We start from the raw sequence: 23,598 nt of genomic DNA, 5'->3' as shown, positions 1-23,598 counted from the left end.
GTTTGACTGAAAGTCTAACTCTGTCCTTCCTAATCCCTCCTAAAATTAGTGGCTGTTGAAGAAAAGGTGGTGAATTACACTTACTGACTAATGAATACAAGTAAGAGTTATAAACAACTGTTACTTCAGAATATGTGTATTAAGTCATATGCTCTGATTCTGTCAATGTGTCAAGTTAATAGCACTACTTTTGCAAAAATGTCCCTGATTTTTCTTTACCTGTCCCTGATTCTGCAGAAATGTGTCCCTGATTGGTGGAGAGTTCTGGTATTGTCACATGAGATGTGTGATGAGGGACTGTCCCATGCAAAGTGGGAAAGGTGTCACTCCTATAGTCTCCCGTCGTGCAATCTGAAAGGTGGTCAACGTGCAGTAGGTATGCGGTAGCATGACTTGGCAGACAGCTGCATTAACAAACTCAAGTCACATGTCAGCATTGCAGAGTATTGGTTCCCATGTATCAGGCAGATGGGAGCAGATCGTATGAGGAACACGCATATAATATGATTACATCACTGGACAGGCCGCCAAGTCCGTACAGTCGAATGCTTGCCGTCGCAAAATGGTTACACATACCCGATACTGTAGTCATGTAGCCTGATGTAATACACATCACAAGGGATCGTTCACACCCAGCTTGAGGGACAAATGTAAGCATAAATGTCGGAGAGCGAGCGGCTGTAAGCTTGTTTGTCTACCAGTATGCCAGTAGTGCACTTTCAAAGAAATGTGGAGTCTAAACGTGTATAAGGTGCTGTGAGCAGAGGTCAGCACTGCTTAACACTGTGCAAACCCAAGCACAACAGCTCCCACCTGCTGGACTGTGTCTTACCTGGTCTGTATCCAAAGGAGCCAGCCTGTCCGCAAACAAAGAACCGCCCTATACACGTGATGGTAGAAGTACCCTGCGCACATAGCTCATGTGAATTAACAATAGACCATCGCATATGTACAGGCAATAGACCTCACACACACCATACAGCGCAGACATCCAACAGTATAGCAATGTACTGGCAGATATGTCCGGACCACTGGTGTATGCATGCCTGGCCATCCTGTGTTTCAGTGTGTGAGCATGCCCAGTATGACTGTTACGTATGTTGTCGACCAACAATACCATCATACCGTCATGTGTATGAGCATGCAAAGTATGGTCAACTGTATTGCATGTGTCACATGTCCAGATAGTACTGTGTTGCTAACCCCGCCGTTCTACACAGACAGGTGTCATGCTGTGTCGGCAAGGTAGCTAATGGTCATGTGGCATTGACAGTTGCTACATGTCTGCATAGTGTGGGGGGACATGCAACCACAACCACAGTCCTACACAGCACCGTGGGTGGTGCACATGACTCTCACATGTGTAGGTGTGATGGGGGCACAGCCAACAGTTGTACACATCTGCCGCTACTGTACTGGTATGCTGGGTACTCCATGTCAGTGTGTGGACCTACCTAAATTGCTGGTTGGAGGGATACCAGGGTACGTCAGTTCCCAGCTTTAATTACCAGCACAGTGGTGTTGAACGTCCTAGCTTACACAACCTACATCAAACTGCCTGGCCTGCTGTCATCTGTGTGTGTCTTAGGGGGTTGGGGTCATTCACTGGGCATATCCATAGGCCATCGTATATCATTCGTCTGTATTGGTCCATATCTGTCCAGCTGCATGGAACGTGTGTGAGCTGTATGGACACACATGATGGTCAGCCTATAATCTGAAGTGGGTAGGACACCCTGTGTACTACAGGCTACTATTGTGACCCCCGTATGTCCTACACAGGTCATGGTGCCACTATGGATGTGTACTGTCTGCTGCCCTAACGTTTGGCCAACACAATCACTTGTATGCTCACATACTTACCATAGCAATGGGTAACTACACATTCTAATACAAATGCCACTTGTTAGGTCAAGAAACATACCCTGGGTGTGTTCTGGACTTGAGGACGGTGCTGGAGTGCTGCCTATGTTGGATGCACACAGTGCACCTCCTATACATGGCCGAGCACAGGTACTGTCATGTTTGGCATCCATTGTACTGTGTGCGGGTCAGAGAGGGGAAATCCGTGGGTACCTACTGTGTCAGTGCATATGCCTTGTGTTGCCTCTTTTCCAAGGGCAGGTCATACTGTGCACAGGCTTTTGCTGACTGTGCCCTACTCAGGTAGTTCCTTCACCAAGTCACACTGTGCCTGTACAGGCCTTGGCAGTGGTGTTGGGCTGTGTGGCCCTGCCCCATGCTGTTCCTGCTGCAACTGTTACTGCAGGATAACATTGTGTAGCATAGCAAATACCATAACAACTTGTATGCATGTAGCTTGTGAATACTGCAGAGCTCCAATGGATGTGTCTGGATACCAGAACTGTGAACCGAGCATCCCAAACACATGCACAAGTATATGTCTTGCCTGTGCATCCACCTCAGTATGGTGTGAGTGTTCAGGTGTGTGTGCATTGCTGATGGGTGTCATCAGCCACTACACCAGTGTTTACCCAGCATCCCCCACTAGGAGACTGTAGGGGATGTCCATATAGGCATTGGTGTGCTACAGCTGTGTCAGAAGCCATATATCGGACACATCATAGCTTCCAGGGCAGACAGCACACACATTCAATCTCATGCTCTGGCCATCGCATATGGCCTAGCTGTTGGAGGGTATGCTCCTGCAGTGACTGCAGGCCCTACCCCACTCCCCAGGTGGTCTTACGTGTGCAGGCTATAGCACCCAGTACCCCAGGGTAGTCATCCATGTGGTTGAACAGATGCATATTGCTGGTCCACTAATCACATGTGTTGAGGACATGTACGTGCTCACTAGCATGCGTTGACATGGCATCTGTGAACTGGTGCAATACTCTGGATGCAGATGCTTGTGTGATAGCCGTGATATCCCCAGTTGTGCTGTGTGAGGTACCTGTGGCTAGTACACCTAGACCAACACATCCCATGGTATCCACTGTGATGCGTTTCCCTCGGCCTGTTTGATGTGTCAGGTGTGGCAGGCACAGGTCAACAAACTGCTGTAGGAGGTCTCTGTCCACCCCATAGTGCTCCAACATCCCTAGCCCATGTAGCCCCTGGTAAGTCACCCTCGGTCTATAAAGTCTTAGGTCACACCAGTAAGGGTTGTTCAGCAACATGCACATCCTCACTGCCCCAGCCTCCTACACATGTCGGTATATGTTGCCTGCTGCAGCCCATGTCATTTGGTTGGACTGTGTCATGAAATGTCCCTGCAGGTATACACCGGTGGTGTAGAGTGTGGACGAAACCTGTGTGTATGCCGCTTGCTCACATTAACGTACTGTTCATGTGCGGGCTGGCCATGTCATCTGCGGATTGTGCTGATCAACACCTGTTTGTGCAGCCTGTACACCCTGACTACCCCACCACTGCTGCCATCCCTCCCAATGTCACCCGGCAGGTATAGACACACCCCTAGCTTAGGTGTGCTAAGGCAGGAGCACTCCCGAGGCACAGTTCTGCAATGCACGTACAGTATGCCTGACCCCCCTCCCATGCTGTCAACTATATTCGAGACCTGCACCCGGCTGACTACACACATACACTCCAGGGACCAGCAGCACACCCTGGTGATAAATGTGATACACCATAGTAAACTTCATCTGCATAGTATAGTCTTCTAATGAATAGTTATATGACCCATACCGAACCTCCAAATTATTAACCACTGCTCAGTGTCGCTCAGATACATACACAACTGGCAACAGGTGCCTTACCATCACCATATTCGATGTCCCATGGTCTTCCCAGCAACAAAATAACCGGTGTCTACACAACTACAACCCGTGGCCCTGCACACTACAGATGATGTGCATTACCACCACGCCATGGCAGATATACATAGATCCCAGGTTATCACGTACAGATCATCCAGCACAAACATTCAATAGTGCTGATGTCCCCAGACATATGTGCACATCTATGTCCACCTCTACATCTACATATATCATATATATTATTTGTATACATATATACATGGACATGTATATATATATATATATATATATATATATATATATATATATATATATACATATATATATATATATATATATATATATATATATATATATATATATATATATTTATATATATATATATATATATATATATATATATATATATATGTATGTATATATATATATATATATATATATATATATATACACACACACATATACATTTTTTATTTATTTTATTTATTTTACATTTGTTGACCGGGCTAGTCTTACTGGACATATATCCGTTTTCAGTAGAGGCCCGGGGAGAAAAGCTCCAAATACACGAAGTAATACAATTATTACAAAAGACCAAAATAAGCATAATACAAAAGTACCAGTGTAGACTTATATAGCAATTTATGAAAAACTAACACTGACAAAAGTATGTCAATAGAGCAAAAGTCAGAAAAAGTAAAATACGTGGTATAGAATATTCTGAAGATAGATTAAATAAAAGATAGATAAGCAGTACACAGGTCGGAAAAACATATGTGACAATAAACTAGAATGGTAAGGTAGAGTCAGTATGAAGGATAAAACAGTCAGTAATTAAACCTATTATTCAAGGACCCGTAAGGGGAGAGGGGGGAACTTGGGAAATAATGAAATCCTTTCAGTCAGGGTAAGCACAAGGGCATAACCCCCGGGATTTTAGATATTCTTTGATGCGTCTTTTGAAGTGGGATGTAGAGTCAAGGTTAGTTATTTCATAAGGGAGTTGATTCCAGAATTTCCCTACAGAGTTAGAGAATAATGCATCCCCAGCTTTATTATATGATTTATTTAAGGCAACAAGGAGTTTATTAGCAGAGCGTAGTGTGGATAGGTTTTTATATGGTGAAATTAGTTTTTTGAGGCTAGGGGTAGCATCAGGGTAGAAAAGAGACTTATGAGTGATAAGTAGCTGTTGATAGAGTATGTGGTTATTTAGCTCTAACCAGTCTAGTTGCTTGAGGTTGTGACAGTGGTGAGTTCTGAAGGGGTTAGCAGTAATGAATCTAGTTATACTATTGTAACAGGTGGATAGTTTGGTAAGGTTGGATTTAGATAAGTTTGTATATATAGCAGAGGCATAGAAAAGGGTAGAGATCAGATGGGTCTGGGCCAAGGTTTTTCTGGCTGCAGGGGTAAGAAAGGATTTAATTCTGTAGAGAGAACCTATCTTTTTGTTAACTGATTTAATGGTATTGTTAATATGGTCATCAAAATTAAGATGGTTGTCAATAGTAACACCTAACAGGCGAGTGGTCATATCTGGGTTAATACAGGTTGCATTATTTGAGGAGATAGTGAAGAAAGGAGTTGGAGATTTGTGTGTAGGAGTAAACAGAAGAAGTTTTGTTTTTGGCATTGAGAAGGAGGGAGTGTTCCATAAACCATCTCTCTACGTTATGGAAGACTGCTTGGGTAAGGGACTGGAGGGAGGAAACATTATTAGTAGCGCAGATTAGAGTTGAGTCATCAGCATATTGAATACAGATGGCTTGGGGGATGTTCACGTGCAGGTCATTGATAAATAAAGAAAAAAGAAGGGGACCTAAGATTGAGCCTTGTGGAACCCCAATGTTTACTGGGAGTAAGGAAGAAAGGTTGTTGTCCCATAGCACTGCTTGTTGCCTGTTTTGGAGATAACTCCTAAACCATTGAAGAGCTTGTGAACCAAGAGAATAGTGATGCAGCTTGTCAAGGAGAATATTATGATTAACCATATCAAAGGCTTTTGACAGGTCAAGGAATAGTGCTGATGAGAGAAGATTTTTGTTCCTATTATTATTTATAGCATCAGTGAAGGAAAGGAGGGCAGTTGTGGTGCTGTGAGAAGGTCTAAAACCATGTTGACAGTTAGCTAGAAGATTGTTTTGCAGAAGGTAGTTAAGAAGTTGTTTATGTATACATCTTTCCATAATCTTAGCTAATGGGGAGAGTAAGGCAATAGGGCGAAAGTTTGAGAGTTCAGTAGAGGAGCCCCCTTTGTGTAGAGGAATTATATGAGATATTTTCCATATGGAAGGAATTTTTCCTTCAGAGATAGTTCTGTTAATAAGTATGGATATGGGATAGTCTATGGCTTCAGCGGCAATTTGTAGGTATTCTGATGGAAGTTGGTCAGCAGATGGGGTGCAAGGTTTAAGTTTTTTGAGATGCTTATAAATAAGAGATGTAGCAACAGGTTGAATGTGAAAGGTATCAGTTGAGGCTTTGGAGGTATTATGGCAGCTAGTAGTAGATGTGGGTAATGAATTTGCTAGGGCTTGAATGGTTTCTGTAAAATACTTGTTAAAGGAATCTGGGATTTGGGAGGAATTGTCGAGGTCAAAGCCAGATGGGGTAGGAGTAGTAGAATGTCCTGGTTTAAGAAGTTTGTTAATACCTGACCAGAATTTTTGAGGGGTGTGTTGACTTGTTTGTTGAAGGTGGAGATAATATTCCTTTTGTCTTTAAGAGTCTCTTTTTTAGTAGCATTTCTTAACTGTTTGAAGAGTAGGTGATCTGATATACATTTAGTAGCTCTCCATTTAGCCCAGATTTTATTCCTTAGATGCATTTTTTGCTTAGTTTGTTTAGTGAGCCAAGGTGCTGATTTAGATTTTATTCTAGTAGAGCAAATGGGAGCATGATCATTAAGGATATGTAGAAAGTGAGTATTAAAGTAGGACACTGCTTCATTTAGTTCAAGGCTAGTCAGTGGGGACCAGTCACATGCTTTCAATTCTGTCAGAAAGTTGTCTGGGTTGAAGGATTTATTGGAACGGGATATCTTGATGTTATGGGTAATTGGAATATGCAATTTTTGTCTACTAACATAAGTGAGCATATGGTCACTAATATTATCGGGAAGTGTTCCTGGGGTGTAAATATTAGTATGGTTATTTGTAAGGATCCAGTCAAGAGTAGTTTCTTTTTTATTCGGTTTATGGATTCTAGTTGGAGAGGTAATTAATTGTGAGAACCCATAGAGATTTATATGACTAGTAGGGTGCTGGGATGAACAGGTTATCCAGTCAATGTTAAAGTCCCCAAGGATAATAGTTTCCTGGGGTAGCTGATTGGAGAGTGAACTAAGTAAGTTTTCTAGAATATGGATATTATTTCCTGGGGGAAGGTACATACAGATTAGATATATTGATTTGTTGTTGTTAATTTGAAGTTTGATAGAAAGTATTTCGGTTTTGGAGTCTAGTGAAGGAAGTTCATTATAGGGGGTGACTTGGAGATTAGATTTATAGATAATGGCAATGCCTCCTCCTTTCTTCTTTATACGGTCACTTCTAAGTATATTATAGCCTGGTGGGGTGATTTCATGGTCTGGAGTAGAGGGTTTTAGCCAGGTTTCTGTAAGACATAGAATGTCGAATGAGTGTAGGTGCAGGAGTGCATGAAGGTGGTGAGTTTTGTTATTTATACTTCTAATATTAAGGTGAGCAATTAGAAGGGAGTTGGCTGTTTTAGTACATGGCAATAGTGTTGGTGAAGTAATATTGTTTAGATTAAAGTTAGAATTAGAATTGGGACCAGGGTTAGGATGAATATCACCGTGTAGGAGGAGATTATGCTGAGAATCTAAGTGGAATTTGGGATTTTTAGTTGAGTTATAATGATATGTTTTGTTTAAGTAGAAAGATATATGAGTTTTTCTGTGGAATTTTGGTAGTAGATAGGTGGAGGAACAGGTTATGTTGCTGTGATAGTGTGTGTGGATAGAAGAGGTTGGTAAAGTTTGTTGGAGGTGAAGATTGTGTTCATGTAGGGAGATATTTTCAAAGAAGGTGACATAATAAGGTAAGGTTAGGGTGGTTATAGCAATGGTGAAAAGTGTGATATATGTGAAAAAGGATTTGAGTAGAGGAGACATAGTGGTAGGTAAGAAGCTAGAGAATATAGCTTGTGATAGAATGTCAGATTAAGAGTAGGTAGGGATGAGCTGAGTTACAGTGAAAGATTTTCAGTTGAAGGGAGAAAAAAGGAGACTAGCAACAGGAAGTGGTGAAGTTATAGTTAAAAGGTAGGTAGCATGGAATAGGAATACAGTGTATGGCCAGGGCAAGAGGAAAGGGGTAGTAAGGCTGTGGGAAAACAGAGAAGGAGTTAAGATAGGTAAGGAGTGGGAAAGGGAATTTGAAGTAGAGATAGTCTTTGGAGTTGGGTGGAGATTTGAAAAGTGGAATGCAGATCAGAAATAACTATGTAGGGAGTTGAGGTAAGTTGTGAGAAGGTTGGGGATTGGTTGAGAGAAATAGGGGGAGTGGCTGGTGAGGTATAAGTCTAGGACCTCCAGGGGTGGGTGGGATATGGGGGTAGGGTGGGGAGCGAAACGGGGCCACAAGTAAAGACAGAGTGAGTGGAGACAATCAGTGAGCAGCAGGACACAGGGAAAGATAGTGAAGCAAGTGAGTAGCTGGTATGGGGCACTAACAGTCAAGGTAGTAAAGAGAGAAGAGGGTGAAGCCTAGAAGCAGAAAGTGAGATCGAGAGGGGGAGAAAGTAGACTAAGTAGGCTCAGAATGAAAAGGGAACAAGAGAAAGTAAGTTCTATGAGCAGAGACTGAGAGAGGATAGGGGAAAGATTAAAGGCACCAAGCCTAGTGATCACTGGTACCTAGTGGGTAAAAGTGGAAGTAGTGGCAGGTAGCCAAGGAGAAGTAACCACAGGTGGAAAGAAAAGGTAGGTAGCAAGGGATAGATCATGCAGAAGGCTAAATTCAGGGAGGGGGGGGACTGGCTGCTAGCTTACAAGACCCAGAGGCAAACAAAAAGGCTAAAATGGTGTAATTACAGTCTGAAATATACATGTACGCCTTTAAAACTGGGTCAGGTGTAATAACATACTTAGCAACTTTAGTACAACCAGGTGGGAGCACAGGGCAGCAGAAGATAGTGGATGGCCACTTAGGTAAGGCTTGAGGTGGTTCAGGGGTCCTTAGGAGCAGGCAAGTCCCTTAATAAATGTTCAGGAGAGATTGTTAGCAACTTTAGTACAACCAGGTGGGAGCACAGGGCAGCAGAAGATAGTGGATGGCCACTTAGGTAAGGCTTGAGGTGGTTCAGGGGTCCTTAGGAGCAGGCAAGTCCCTTAATAAATGTTCAGGAGAGATTGTTAGCAACTTTAGTACAACCAGGTGGGAGCACAGGGCAGCAGAAGATAGTGGATGGCCACTTAGGTAAGGCTTGAGGTGGTTCATATGGCATTTATATCACAAGAGCGGACCACATGACAGCAATGCATTAGACAGGAATGAAAAGGAAACTACATGTGCCACCTGCATCATGTAGTGTTGTTACTATCAAGGCAAATGTGTTATGTTGCGTCACATGGGTAAGACCGTATCAAGGGTAAGAGTAGGGCTGCTGTCAGTTACTCACCAGACCTATTGGCGAATTTATGTGTTGACAACCCAGTGTCTTGGCAGAATATGCGGGCTGTGGACACTATATAGGTCAGCAACAAAACAAACTGAACACGTCCTGCAACTAGCCACCCACAGATACCAACACATACGGTACAACTGCCAAACACACCACCTGCCATGCCTTGGAATCAAGCACCTACCTGTCTACCACACTACCGCATTATGCAGTACCAGAACACACTATCGAGATTACTGGTACACAGCACTCCCAGAGGCATACTTCTAGGTGGATGACATCATCCACAAAAGCAAAGACGCCGATAGGGAATGAATGTGGAGTGAGCCGTCTAAAAGCATTACTCTTGCCCCCAGGCAGCTGGAAACACAAACACGCATGCACTTGGCAGGGCTAGGAGTCGAACATGCACCTAACTACCTTATCACACTACAGCATTATGCAGTTACAGAACACGCTATTGAGACTACTGGAACACAGCACCCCAGAGGCATACTTCTAGGTGGATGACATCATCCACACAGGCAAAGACGCTGATAGGGAATGTATGTGGAGTGAACCATCTAAAAGCATTACTCTGTCCCCACACAGCTGGAAACACACACACTTGGCAGGGCTGGGAGTTGAACATACAGCTAACTATCTTATCACACTACAGCATTACGCAGTTACAGAACATGCTATTGAGATTATTGGAAAACAGCACTCCTAGAGGCATACTTCTAGGTGGATGACATCATCCGCAAAGGCAAAGACGCCGATAGGGAATGTATGTGGAGTGAGCCATCTAAAAGCATTACTCTGTCCACAGACAGCTGGAAACACACACACTTGGCAGGGCTGGAAGTCGAACATACGCCTAACTACCTTATCACACTACAGCATTACGCAGTTACAGAATGCGCTACCAAGATTACTGGAACACACCACTCCAGAGGCATACTTCAAGGTGGATGACATCATCCGCAAAGGCAAAGACGCCGATAGGGAATGTATGTGGAGTGAGCCATCTAAAAGCATCACTCTGTCTCCAGACAGCTGGAAACACACACTTGTCAGGGCTGGGAGTCAAACATACAGATAACTACCTTATCACACTACAGCATTACGCAGTTACAGAACGTGCTACTGAGATTATTAGAACACAGCATTCCCAGAGGCATACTTCTAGGTGGATGACATCATCCGCAAAGGCAAAGACGCTGATAGGGAATGTATGTGGAGTGAGCCGTCTAAAAGCAATACTCTGTCCCCAGACAACTGGAAAGACACACACATGCAGGCATACACTTAGCAGGGCTGGGAGTCAAACATACACCTAACTACTTTATCACACTACAGCATTATGCAGTTACAGAACACGCTACTGAGATTACTTGAACACAGCACTCCCAGAGGCATACTTCTAGGTGGATGACATCATCCGCAAAGGCAAACACGCCGATAGGGAATGTATGTGGAGTGAGCCATCTAAAAGCATTACTCTGTCCCCAGGCAGCTGGAAACACACACTTGGCAGGGCTGTGAGTCGAACATACACCTAATTACCTTATCACACTACAGCATTACACAGTTACAGAACACGCTACCGAGATTACTGGAACACAGCACTCCCAGAGGCATACTTCTAGGTGGATGACATCATCCACAAAGGCAAAGACGCCGATAGGGAATGTATAGAGAGTGAGCAGTCTAAAACCATATTACTGTCCCAATGTAGATGTAGACAAACACATGGCAGTGGTGTGAGTGGGACAACTGCACATCTACGGAGCAGTATTACAACACTACATTGATAAGAGACACGCCACAGACAGTACACCCTTCAAGACAGTCAACCAGTGCGTTCAATGTAGGCATCCATCCTGATGTGGAAAATGGACATATGTTGCCTGGATGACCACCATCACTATACAGGATGTCAATAGCCATGTCCATACACAGAGACACATCACTGACACAAGGTGTCACTGGGCATGCTCACACACTTAGTATCACACGTCCGTTTGGAATGTACTGTGTGTCCATCTACACAACGGTGTACTGGGCATGCTCACACACTTAGCAATTGCAAAGGGCCGTCTTGCATGCACATGGATTTTAAACATGAAAGGGCACAGTTTGGAATGTACTGTGTGTCCATCTACACAACGACATACTGCACATGATCAGACAGAACAGTTGCAAAGGGCCATCTTGCATGCACACGGATTCTAAACACGGAAGGGCACGGTTTGTAATGTACTGTATGTCCATCTACACAACGGCATACTGGGCATGCTCACACACTTAGCAGTAGCAAAGGGCTGTCTTGCATGCACACAGATTCTAAACATGGAAAGGCACAGTATGGTGTTACTGTCCCCATGTACATGAAGGCCACTCACATGTACTGACCAGTACACACTCAAGAGCCATCACAGATGTCTCAGGTGCAGATCACAGAGGTAAATGCTGCAGTCTACTATGTAGCCCTCGAGCATCACCATGTCGTTGGACCAGCAACACACAGCCATACATTACCACAACACCGTGTGACTCATGACCAGTGGACTGTACATAGGTCTACAGCAACTGTGCAGACTACACATGTACTGACAGGGTTCCATCATGTGTTATGCAATGCAATGATACCACTGTACATGACCAGGTCGGCTCTACACAAAACAGGGGCCCTGGGTCTTACACAGCTGTGACAAATGACTGTTGCTGTACACCAAAGAACACACATGTTTGGATATGACATACATGTAATCGCAGTGGATATGTGGATGGACCACACACACACACAGCACATATGTACATAGCATAGCTTTTGCTGTCCTCCATGCAGACAAGTGGCTACAGCAATCACACGCATGCAAATGGAAGGTAGGTCCATGGCTGTTGAATGCTAACAGTACATGAGGTAGCAATGTTGACCGAGGACACATTCCCTCTGTACTAGTTACCCATGATACCCATCATATCATACAACAGTCCCTGTGTTATGTATGTCATCACATATGTCCACCAATTGCAATGCATACACACATGGTTACATGACAGGCCTGTAGGACCAACACACATGTACATGTAGTGGTGTGCATGCAGCTACCATGCATGTGCAGTAGCTGATGTATGTAATTCATCTGTGCCTAACTACAACATGCAGTTGCAATGCAGCCCCATCATTGACACCTGTATATGGTGAAATACTGACAGTACGGTAGGATGTACATCAGGTATGGATGGATGTGTGTACATAAAGTGGTGATCCATCTTTGCAGATGGATGTTTGCTGGGGACGGCTCACAGGTGTGTCACACGCCATCCTACCATTACATGTGCAAACAGTACACTTTGTTACTGTTACTTGATGGTGAAGACATAAAACCTACACAGCAGTCGGGTGTTACTGACTGTAAGTCACTTGACACCTGTAACACTTACATCCTCCCATGTGCATATAGCAGCACAATTGCCGGAGGTAGCATTGGTAGACATAATGCGGCCAATACTGCTGCATGTCTGTCAGACGTATCATCATATAGCAGGTGTATCATTCACAGTACTGACATGTGTGTTTGCTTGCATAACCATATATGCCACATATGGTGGGGAATACATCCCAATTGTTACACACCCCTGTACACTGTTGTAGATATCTGTACATACTGCAGTGTGGAAAGCATGACGTAGGCAGGGGTGGTATGTGTATCATACATATGTCAGCTATCTATATGTGAATGACATTTGTGGACTCCACAGTGTGTGTGTGTGTGTGTGTGTGTGTGTGTGTGTGTGTGTGTGTGTGTGTGTGTATGTATGTATGGCTGTCTGATGCATGGAATGAGGGTGTATGCTACCATACAGAACAGACGGGATCCCTAACCCCTCATGGTGATGCAGTCTACTACCCTGTTGATGCCATTTGTCTCAGCCTTACTGGCTACCTGTATATGTTCATTCTCTGTGTCGCGTCGTGTAGGTGCACAGTACTGTGAGGGTGATTACCACATAGGCAGGGGTCCTCACCTCAACACTATGGAGTATACATTATAGTGTTTTTGCCCCCGTGAGTGTGGGCATGTTCCTGTAATGTGACAGGGTATTACTGCTACACAGTGAGGCCTCATGCTATCAAGATGCCTCTAACTTTATCATCAGCCAGACTGCTGTGTACACCCCCCACACCATGTCAACATACCTGTGATGTGACCTGGTATGGGTGTCACGTCTCTAGCCACTGTAGCCTATTAAACAGCCCACATGCTTCTGGATCAGTAGATGTGTGGACATCTGTGGTATGTTAGCCTTTCCAACAGTCAGGTTGAGGCTACTTATAGCATGCTGATATTGCCATACGTGCCTCTGAGTACTCCACATTTACACATGAGAAACTGCAAACACTGCTACTTGTTGACACATGCAAGTAGACCATAAGGAGGGAACCAGGGCATCATTACCAACATGCTGTTACTGTTGTTACCAAGACACATACTGTGAACATATAACAATGCATGATAAACCTGTACTACATGGTATGTGTGGTGTGTGTCAACAGTACACAACTAATGTAATATACACTTCACCCTGTGCATCAGACCATTTGAGCATGTCCCTGCACCGATGGTGTGGATGACAGGGATGCGGCACAGGCTTCATCATATGCACAGGGTGATAATGTTTGCCAGGGGCATAGGCTGCACTAATGGATGACATCATGTGTGTGGGTAAGGGCCAGTGATCTGATTGGACATGTGTGGTCTTATGCATGTGGGTGTTGCGGTGCCCTACAGATGTTTTTGCCGTGTGCGTGTATGTGTGCACACAGTTCTGCCTTTTGTGAGGCCTACACAGGGGTATTATTGACAGCTCCAGATTGTACAGACCAGGATGTACAGCTCACTGTGTCCGGCCATGGCCACGTGACCTGTGCCTGACAGGGGTTGCATGAGCACTAACAGGCAGAGGTACAGATTGGCTACTGTCCCACGACACATGTCCACTGGAACCGTGTCCCCACTGGCAACATCCAGGGCCACGTCCACGTGTCCTGCTGTGTCCTGGTGTGGATATCACAGCACCAACTGCACTGCTACTGCTACCGGCACTATGGGAGTGGGCATGTGAGGTGGCATGCTCACGTTGACCTGCACTAGGTGGTGTAGCTGGCCTATGTCCACATGGCCTATGCCTCACTCCTACCAGATGTTCCAGCACAGACAGCTCATGCTTGCAGATTGCCATGCCATGGTCAAGGATTCTGACCATGTCACCCAATCGCCTGTCCAGAACATCAGCAATCTGCTGTTGAGCATTTGCCAATGCCTAGATGTTGTTGTTTAGAGTACAGATAGCAGCCCTCTGCAGCCTCTGTCCTTCTCTGTTCTGCCGTTCAGCACGTGCCTGTGCCACCATTACAGTCTGGAACATGCGTCTGGTGACACCAGCTGCTACGCTCTGTCCTGCAGGTGCATGTCTGCCAGAGGTCCTCCTATGAGCAGCACTGGCCACATGCCTGTGTGGCACATCTGCAGTCATTACACTAACACCATGGTGTGGAGACACACCTTGTGTAGCCACGACATGTTCCGGTTCCATGCTAACAGATGCTGACTGTCCTTCCTCTATGGCCACTGGTGATGTGGTATGTGTTGGCAGCAGAACTGTGTGCGGGGAAGATGGGGACATAGCTGGGATGGCAACCATTGGCTCAGATTCAGCCCCTGACAACCCTGCCTGTACCTCATGCATAGGTTCATCACTGCTATTATCTGTGGGGACACTAACATCAGATGGACCGCAGGAGGGTAACGCACCTACATCACCTGTGAATGCAAAGAAAGACTCTAAATTACAATAGACGCACACAGACACACACAGACACACACAGACAGACACACACACAGACACACACAGACACACACAAACAGACGTACACAGACACAAACACACACAGACACACACACACACACACAGACACACATACACACAGACACACACACACACACAGACATACACACACAGACACACACACACAGACAGACACACACACACACACACACACACACACACACACACACACACACACACACACACACACACACACACACACACACACACACCATGCATGTGATTTGACAGACGGCATGCAGCATGCATGTGATACAGCAGACGGCATACAGCTCAGACATTAATAGTGTTAGTTAGCATACCTTCCTGGGTTGCACACAACAGCAAGCAGGTGTCATATCAGTAGGCATGCATTTCACACAATCATGGTAGTAAGCATGCATCCCCGAGTTACACCATGTGGACCAGGACAGGTTAACAGTACACATGGCTGAAGTGACCTTGACTTGTAATCTGCTGGCATGTGCATTAACATGCATACATGTCTGACACAATGGTGTCCTGACACATGTACAGCATTGTAATGGGCATCACATTGCAGTGTTGTCTGTATGCCCTACAGATAGAATGCATGTTTAGCAAATGTGCATGAGCATGGAAGGGTAGTGTGAGCCGTCTACATTGCTCTACAGTGTGAAGTACAGACACTGTGCCATTGCATGGCATCATGAGGCGTCTATATTGCAATACAGTGTGTAATATGCACACATTGCATAGCCATAACTGCATGCATACCCATGACATAACTGTGGATTGTGACCCACGATGCTGAGGTGTATACACACCAAACCATGCTGTGTCATGTGACAGGTCACAGGAAGACCTACAGATGACACCCCTGCACAACTACTACAGAGTCTAGCTGCCTGGCAATCATGTCCACACATGGCAGACTTGTCAATTCACCATGTCCCACATGACATTGATGTACCACACACATGAGGTGCACAGCTAACGGTGATGTCCTACAGCAGCAAGGGAAATGTACAGTATCTGTGGCCTGATGTGGTGTCAATGTCTGTGGAAGCTGTACAGGTGACTACTGTCATGCTATGACACAGTCGTGATGTTCAACACATCTTATATGGTAGACTTAAGTGACACCTCCACTAGCTGTGCACAGGCTTTTATGATGACCAGTGTACCACATCAACTGTATAATCAGTCAACTAAGGCTATAATTGAACCATGTGTGGACAATGTGCAACAGAGTGTATACACATCACATCTACTGTGTGGCTATATGTCTCTGGCCATCCCCCATGGCCATGTGTGAACATGTGTTGGCTAAATGTTTGTGATGGCCATCTATCTCACATGTCTGTGTTGTCCCATATGACATACACCCATAGATGTCAGATATGTCACCATCCGCAGGGCTATGCAGACAACGGGTTGTATGTTTGGTATGTGGGGTATGTGTTATGGGATAGTGTGACAATATTGCAGCCAGAACACTACGTGTCTGGGACATGTCAGATGGCACATCACAATGTGTGCACCCATTGCAGGGGCATATAACACAATGGTGACTCCTGTGGGCTGCCCATATCCCAGCTCACTGTGTGGTACTGTTTGCGTACCACACATGTGTTGTTCCAATGTATAGTACATATGCCTACATTGTACAACACCTCCACCATTGTATGCACAGCTGTCCACACACGTAGCAATGACAGATACTGTTGTTTCATGTCAGTGTATCATTTCGTTTGTATATATTGCACATGGGTAGCCAGTGTGAATGATGGGAGATGCGACCTGTATATCGTGACTGGACCAAACATCAAGTGTACAAGTGTTAACTGGCCACATGGTGAATAGATCTATGCTTTATCATGCCTGATACTGATGATAGTCTCACCTGCAATGGACTGATGTCTGTGCGGCACACCAGAGGTACCTGTATAGGGGTGACACAGCAGTTTGAACATTATCCATGACTGTATGACAGCCACAGGTTGCACTGTGCATGTTAACACATTTGCCTGTACAATAGCATATAGTATGCACATGTGTGCATACACAGGGTAGCATACTGTAGTATGCAGCATGTGTGTAAACATACCTTGCATATGATGTTACATTACATAATGTACAGCAACACATGCAACTAAATGGGATATAATAGTCATATGTGCAGTACTGACTTACCAGGCAACTTCAGGCTCATTGGTTTGGAGACACCCACCTCCACGATGGCAGCTAGTGTTTGTGGATGCTGTTCTGAAGGTGTCCCTAGAATGGCCAGTAGCTCCTCGGTGGGTGTGAGTGGGGGCTGGGTTGGTGGCCCACCACCTGTTCCACCTTGTTCCCTGGCGATTGCAGTGGCACACTGTTTCACATGTCGTATCAAGTCCGTACAGTGTCTGCGCACCTGCTGGTAGGTGCAGTTATGGCCACCCACATCATTAACCCTCCTGCGAAGATCCTGCCACAGGTCGTCACACTGCTGGGCATGCTGTGGCACATGGCTGAACAACACCTCATAGTTCTCATGGAGGTACAGGATGAGGACATGATCCTCCTGGCGGCTGTATGCTGGCAGGTGTGAATGAGGCATTATATGTAAGACATAATGATGGTGACAGGTCACAGTATCACAGAGATGTACAGAGATACTGCTGCACATACATTTGTATTAAATCTAGTACATCTGCACAGTTATCTTTGCAAATCATCATGACACTGACACGACTGACATGTTTGTGTCACACACATGTAACACCTGTTATGCATTGGATATCATCACCATATATGTGTGTCACCTCATTACATTGTTCATACTCCATGTGAATGCTGTCTTGATGTGGGCATGTTTGTTTGCCTGCGCTGGTGTTCTTACCTATCAGCACATGCCTGGATGTTCCTACAGTAATGCTGTTGACCTTGATGCTGTGCATACATCACATATCAACACATACACTGCCTTAATGGACTTGAGCAGTGACAATGCACACATATGCATGGAAACCTTTACATGCATGTGTTTTGCCATATACATCTACACGGCAGTGTACAGCTGTTCAACATCCTGCCACGGATCGCCCGTGTTGCACATGTGATAGACATGGGACAATGGCTACCCAGACATCATTCACAGGGATGGTTATCAACTATAGCATGTGCGGGCAAGGTTTCCTAGCTGTATTCGACAGCCATTTTGCCATCGCGAGGTGCATCAGTGCCATATTACTCATCCAGACAGTTGATAATATATCTACCATGTGGTCATCACACCATGTATGACAGAGATGACATTTGCAGCTTTGATGGACAGGGTTGCATGGTATGGTGGGAGTATGTCACATGTATGGCACAGGGATCTGTCCAGCATGTGTGATCCTAGTAATAGAACAGTGGCTGTCCATGACATATGTCTTTCAGATCAGGATATGTACGTGTAGCATGTCCAACATCATAGTGTAGCACATGTCTTTATGCAAGGTAGACAGCATGCTGCATAGTGGAGGTGAGGATTGTGAAGGCTGGTATCGCCCATCCACGCATGGCCAATACCCCTTAAAGGTTATATGTGATCCAATATTGGTCACCCCGAGTGCTGAGTATGCCTGCCCAATGATCTCCATGCTCATGGATGGCACCCTGTCATGACATGGGTGCCTCGTATGACTACCTAATAGGACACGCAGGCACGTCACCAACTCAGGGAGGTAAACTGCTCAGCACCATCCATTACACAGTGTCCATAATGTTGACCGCAGCCTAGGTGGTAGTTAATGGGGACAGGGATATTCACCTAGCGGTGACAATGCTAATATCATCTGTCAGATTGTGCACATATGTCACACACCTCACCCACAAAGCCCATTCTGCATGTTGTCCACAAGACTGAGACAGCTATTGCTCATAGGTCATGGCCATTCACATCCTTACATACACAGATGCCTCACATTTGTCTGTGTGGTATGGGCTACAATGAGGGGGGAGTACAACACATTAACCCTGTTTTACTGTAGCTGCCACTGGTGTGATATGCACATGTCACTCTGACACTGTTTGTAGTGTTGATTCTGTCAACAGGCCTCTGGTAGAACACTCCTGTGACATACGAAGGTACATGTAGTCAAACATCCGTACTATCATCTACGTCTGTACTGCTAACATCTACGTTGATGAAGGTTCATGGACTTGCAGACCATACTCAGCAGGGTAATAGTGCAGTGCCTCCAATTATGACTGTCGTCACCACTTGTGGGTTGATATTATCCAACACCCTATCTGTATTGCATTTTCATGCTCAGCACTTGTTCAGAACTTGTGAGCACTTCATGAGCTACTAATTAATATAGCACCCATTCCAAATCATTTCTCACAAGTACACTGTCTGTCCTTACATTTCCAACTTGCTTACAGTACAACAGCTGTTGTACACACGTAACTCACATATCTTGTGAGACATGGTTGAATATACAGGCATGTCCAACTGTCACGTACCAGTGCTATTGCCTGTCTATATGATGAATATGGCATACATGTAGCAAAAGAGCAATTGTCTCATGTACACAGTCAATGCTGACCTCCCAACATATGACGATATTGCCTGTGGGAGATGCACATATGTAGCCATGCTGGGGTTAATGCTCTCACCAATCCAGACTGAACCTGACAGTCATGTGGGGACATGTAACATTTGCAACACACCCCACTCATCACATAGTCTCACAAGATCTCCACCACCACAGGCCACACATAGTATGAGTACGACATTTGCGGAACCTCTCCATACTCTGTGTAGGCAACAGAGGCAGTCCCCATCACCAAACACAACAACAATTACTTATAGCCCACAGACTCATGTGTGCCCATCACATACAGCCAATAGAGTGTTATAACATACACAACACACCAGTCACAGGTGACTCTGTAGGCGGTCACACTGATGTCCCACTCAGCAGGCTACACAAGGCGATAGTCGCTTACATCTAGCTGTCGGGTAACTGGTTCTGCAACATAACCTATGCACCCATGCCACACCTCACCAGGTACAAATTGACTGTCATTCTCCATGTTAGTGTGACTGCACTGAGATGCAACTTCACAGACTACATGTGCAGGGACTTGCAATAGCTCACCGGTCTTGTAGCCCTGAAGGTATCGGCCAAGCCCTGGGGAGCATTATGCATTCATCTGGACTTGATACCACTGTACAACGACTGACTGTTTCACTTCAACAGTTGCCTATGCTTCTGCTGTCATTCCACAGGCATCCAGTATCTGTCTGCTTTGACTGACATGGTCAACAAAACACGATGCTTTGGCACAGATGACCTGCACCTGTCAGCCCTGGGAGTACAGATAACATGTAAGGCTCTTGCTGCTCCTATACTGCCTGTCTTGCACAGTTTCCAATAACATTCACCACCAGAACGAGAACAGGCAAGCAAAACATGGGGTCTTGTGAATCGATGCTTGACATCTTCATCTCTGATGCACGCAGGCACGGCACTCCTTATAATGAACCACTTCAATATCTCTGCAGTGACTGCGACCTGCCTCTAGGCTCCGCAGTGCACACCTGCACTGACAGGTCATACGCAGACCACACCTTTCGGTCATGTATATGCAGACCACACCTTTCAGTCATGTAACCTGGACCGGAACACCCACGGCTGAGGTGTTCCCATATTCCACTATGTTGTACACACCTCCTGGCTAGTTTCTTAGCACAATGCATCAGAGGCGATCCACGTGCAACCAACTGTGGCCAGAACTGCTATACACATTGTAACATGCTACAGATTCAACAACATACCCCACGGTTACCAGCCCTTATTTCTTGGTGTACTGGACAGTAGGGTTCAGACAGGTACTACTGATATGAGACTGACACTACCCCACACTTAACTGGGATAGCCACTCATGTACAGACACATTATGCCAATGCTGTCCAGGATTCATAACCTTCACTCGGCTGGATCAACCCATACACACCACCTTCAAGACCAACAATATCCTAGATATGGACTACCAACATGTGACTAGTGGTCCACACCTGGGGTTATCCCCTCATTGGTGGTTTCCGAACATATGCTAATCACCCTTGTTATCCACATCCCGGCACCACACCCTTCACGGCATACACAGTACAAGATTACTACAATGCCTACTACAGACATCTTATGACAGCAGTAGTAAACGTCATGACACCCGTGCAGATGGACAATGCACATACAAACCCTGAAACATACCTCAGTGCACTTCATTAGCACTTACACAACTGCATGGATCATGGTATTCCAAACAGAGCCATGATGGTACCTACCAGATAATGGACGCCACTCTGGGTGTCCAGTTCCATGGACATAATGTGCAACAAAAGGTGGAGGCTGTTGCAAAGTGGAGTACAATCCCATGGGTGAGGTAGCTCACTGTTCAGCTGCAGTAGGGCTACAGGATCCCTTATCACATACTCCGAACCTAGCTACGTAAACATTACTGCGACACATTCCGGGGTGTACCACAAGGCATTATGGAGGTATGTCAGCAGTCAATGGCAATACCCACATCTGCTCTGACATACAACAGTTACTCATGAACATTACAGAACCAAGTGATGTTGGCAACATCCTGGCGGATGGGTTCAATGCTAACATTACACACTCTCACTCCCTACAGGGCCACAATCTATGCAGGAACATTGCGGTGTCCCTGCGGTCACAACTACACAGTACTAACCTGCATTCTCTAAGGCCTGGAACACTGACTTCATGTGACCATCCAACATCCCAGGCTGTGATTTACACAAACCTCTGAATGACATGTCTCCCCACTTGGCCACCAGATTCAGTAATAGCCTTGTATCAGACATTGTGGCCCCTGAATGGCACACAGCAACAGTTATCACACTCCACACAGGTGGTGCCACAATGAACCAGAGGGACTATCGCCCTATACGCCTGACTGGACTGTTCTGCAAGGCTATAGGGCACATCAGCATGGAAGTCATTCACAGAGACATTGGTGGGCTCCAGTCCTTTGATGCCACCCAGGTTGGACTTGTTAGGGCCAAAGCATGGCTCCTACAACTGGTGGACTACTTTTATACAAGTACCAGGGTAGCTGATGACAGTAAGGGGGTCCACACAGCCTACATTGTCCTCTCATTGGCTTTCAGCACTGTTCTCCATTCTGGTATTGACAACATACACATCCACCTGCACATCAACCCCTATGTCTCAGGATGTTATGCAAAGTGGCTCATGGACAGGACCCACACAATGAGGGCAGCATACCATAGTACCTACTGTATTTCAGTTACACTTAGCGTACCACAGTCCTCAGTCATAGGGCCCCTCATGTTCGGTATATGCTTCCCTGAGGTACAGGCTAGCACAGAGGGACTTTCCCTGACTAGCTTTCCAGACAACTGCATACAAAGTGCCATGATTTATCCACCAGCTGATACTGATTCCCTCCATAAGGGTGTCACTGTGACGGATATCTGATATCAATATCATGGCCTCAAGCTGCATGACACAAGGTGCATGAACATCCCCTTTGCATTACACCAATCATCCACTGACTATCACATAGGTGGTAGTCCCCTACATACATGTCACATTGTACATGATCGTAGTACACACGTAGGTAGCACCCACTCCTTTGATAACCATATTGCCAATGTGGCGTGGATATCCTTCTACGTGGCTACCCTTATCTGTACTGGGTTTGTAGCTGGAACATAGGCACCCATTGTACCTCTGAACTCCTGACGTATACACACATTCAAGGGTACAACACCCCATTTAGGGTGTACCTTACAGAACAGCTATGGCTTTACATACCACAACATTAACACGCCATGAGGATTATTGAGCTCCGAAGGTTGACGTATGTGGCAGAACTACGGACACCACGACTGTACACATTTGCATACTGCATACTCAGGGGTGACCTCTGCTGAACATACAGGGCCCATGTCCACAACAATATTCATGGATATACTCCACATAAGTGACATAAGCAAAAGCCACTGAGAGCAACATGCTCATGGATATGTGCACACATGCAATGATGAGTGGGATGTGCTTGAGGGTTACATTCCCAAACCAGACACTCACCATGCTTTGGAACATGATTCCTATGTACATCATGCAGGGACACTCAGTAGCACTGTTCATGTGATACCTCACATGGTGGATGGGAGACACACATGTACGCCAGGGATCACTGCAGTGGCTGCACTGTGCAGAGGTGCAGGTAACACATGGCTCTGCTGTTCACAGACAGGACACTACCCTAGAGAGGTGCTGCTGGTGTAAACACTGTAGTTGGGCTTACACAT

This window comes from Protopterus annectens, chromosome 7.part0, assembly GCF_019279795.1.
Source record: "Protopterus annectens isolate FY-2018-M chromosome 7.part0, PAN1.0, whole genome shotgun sequence".
NCBI classification, from domain to species: Eukaryota; Metazoa; Chordata; order Ceratodontiformes; family Protopteridae; genus Protopterus; species Protopterus annectens.
Note: the sequence above shows the minus strand (reverse complement) of the source record.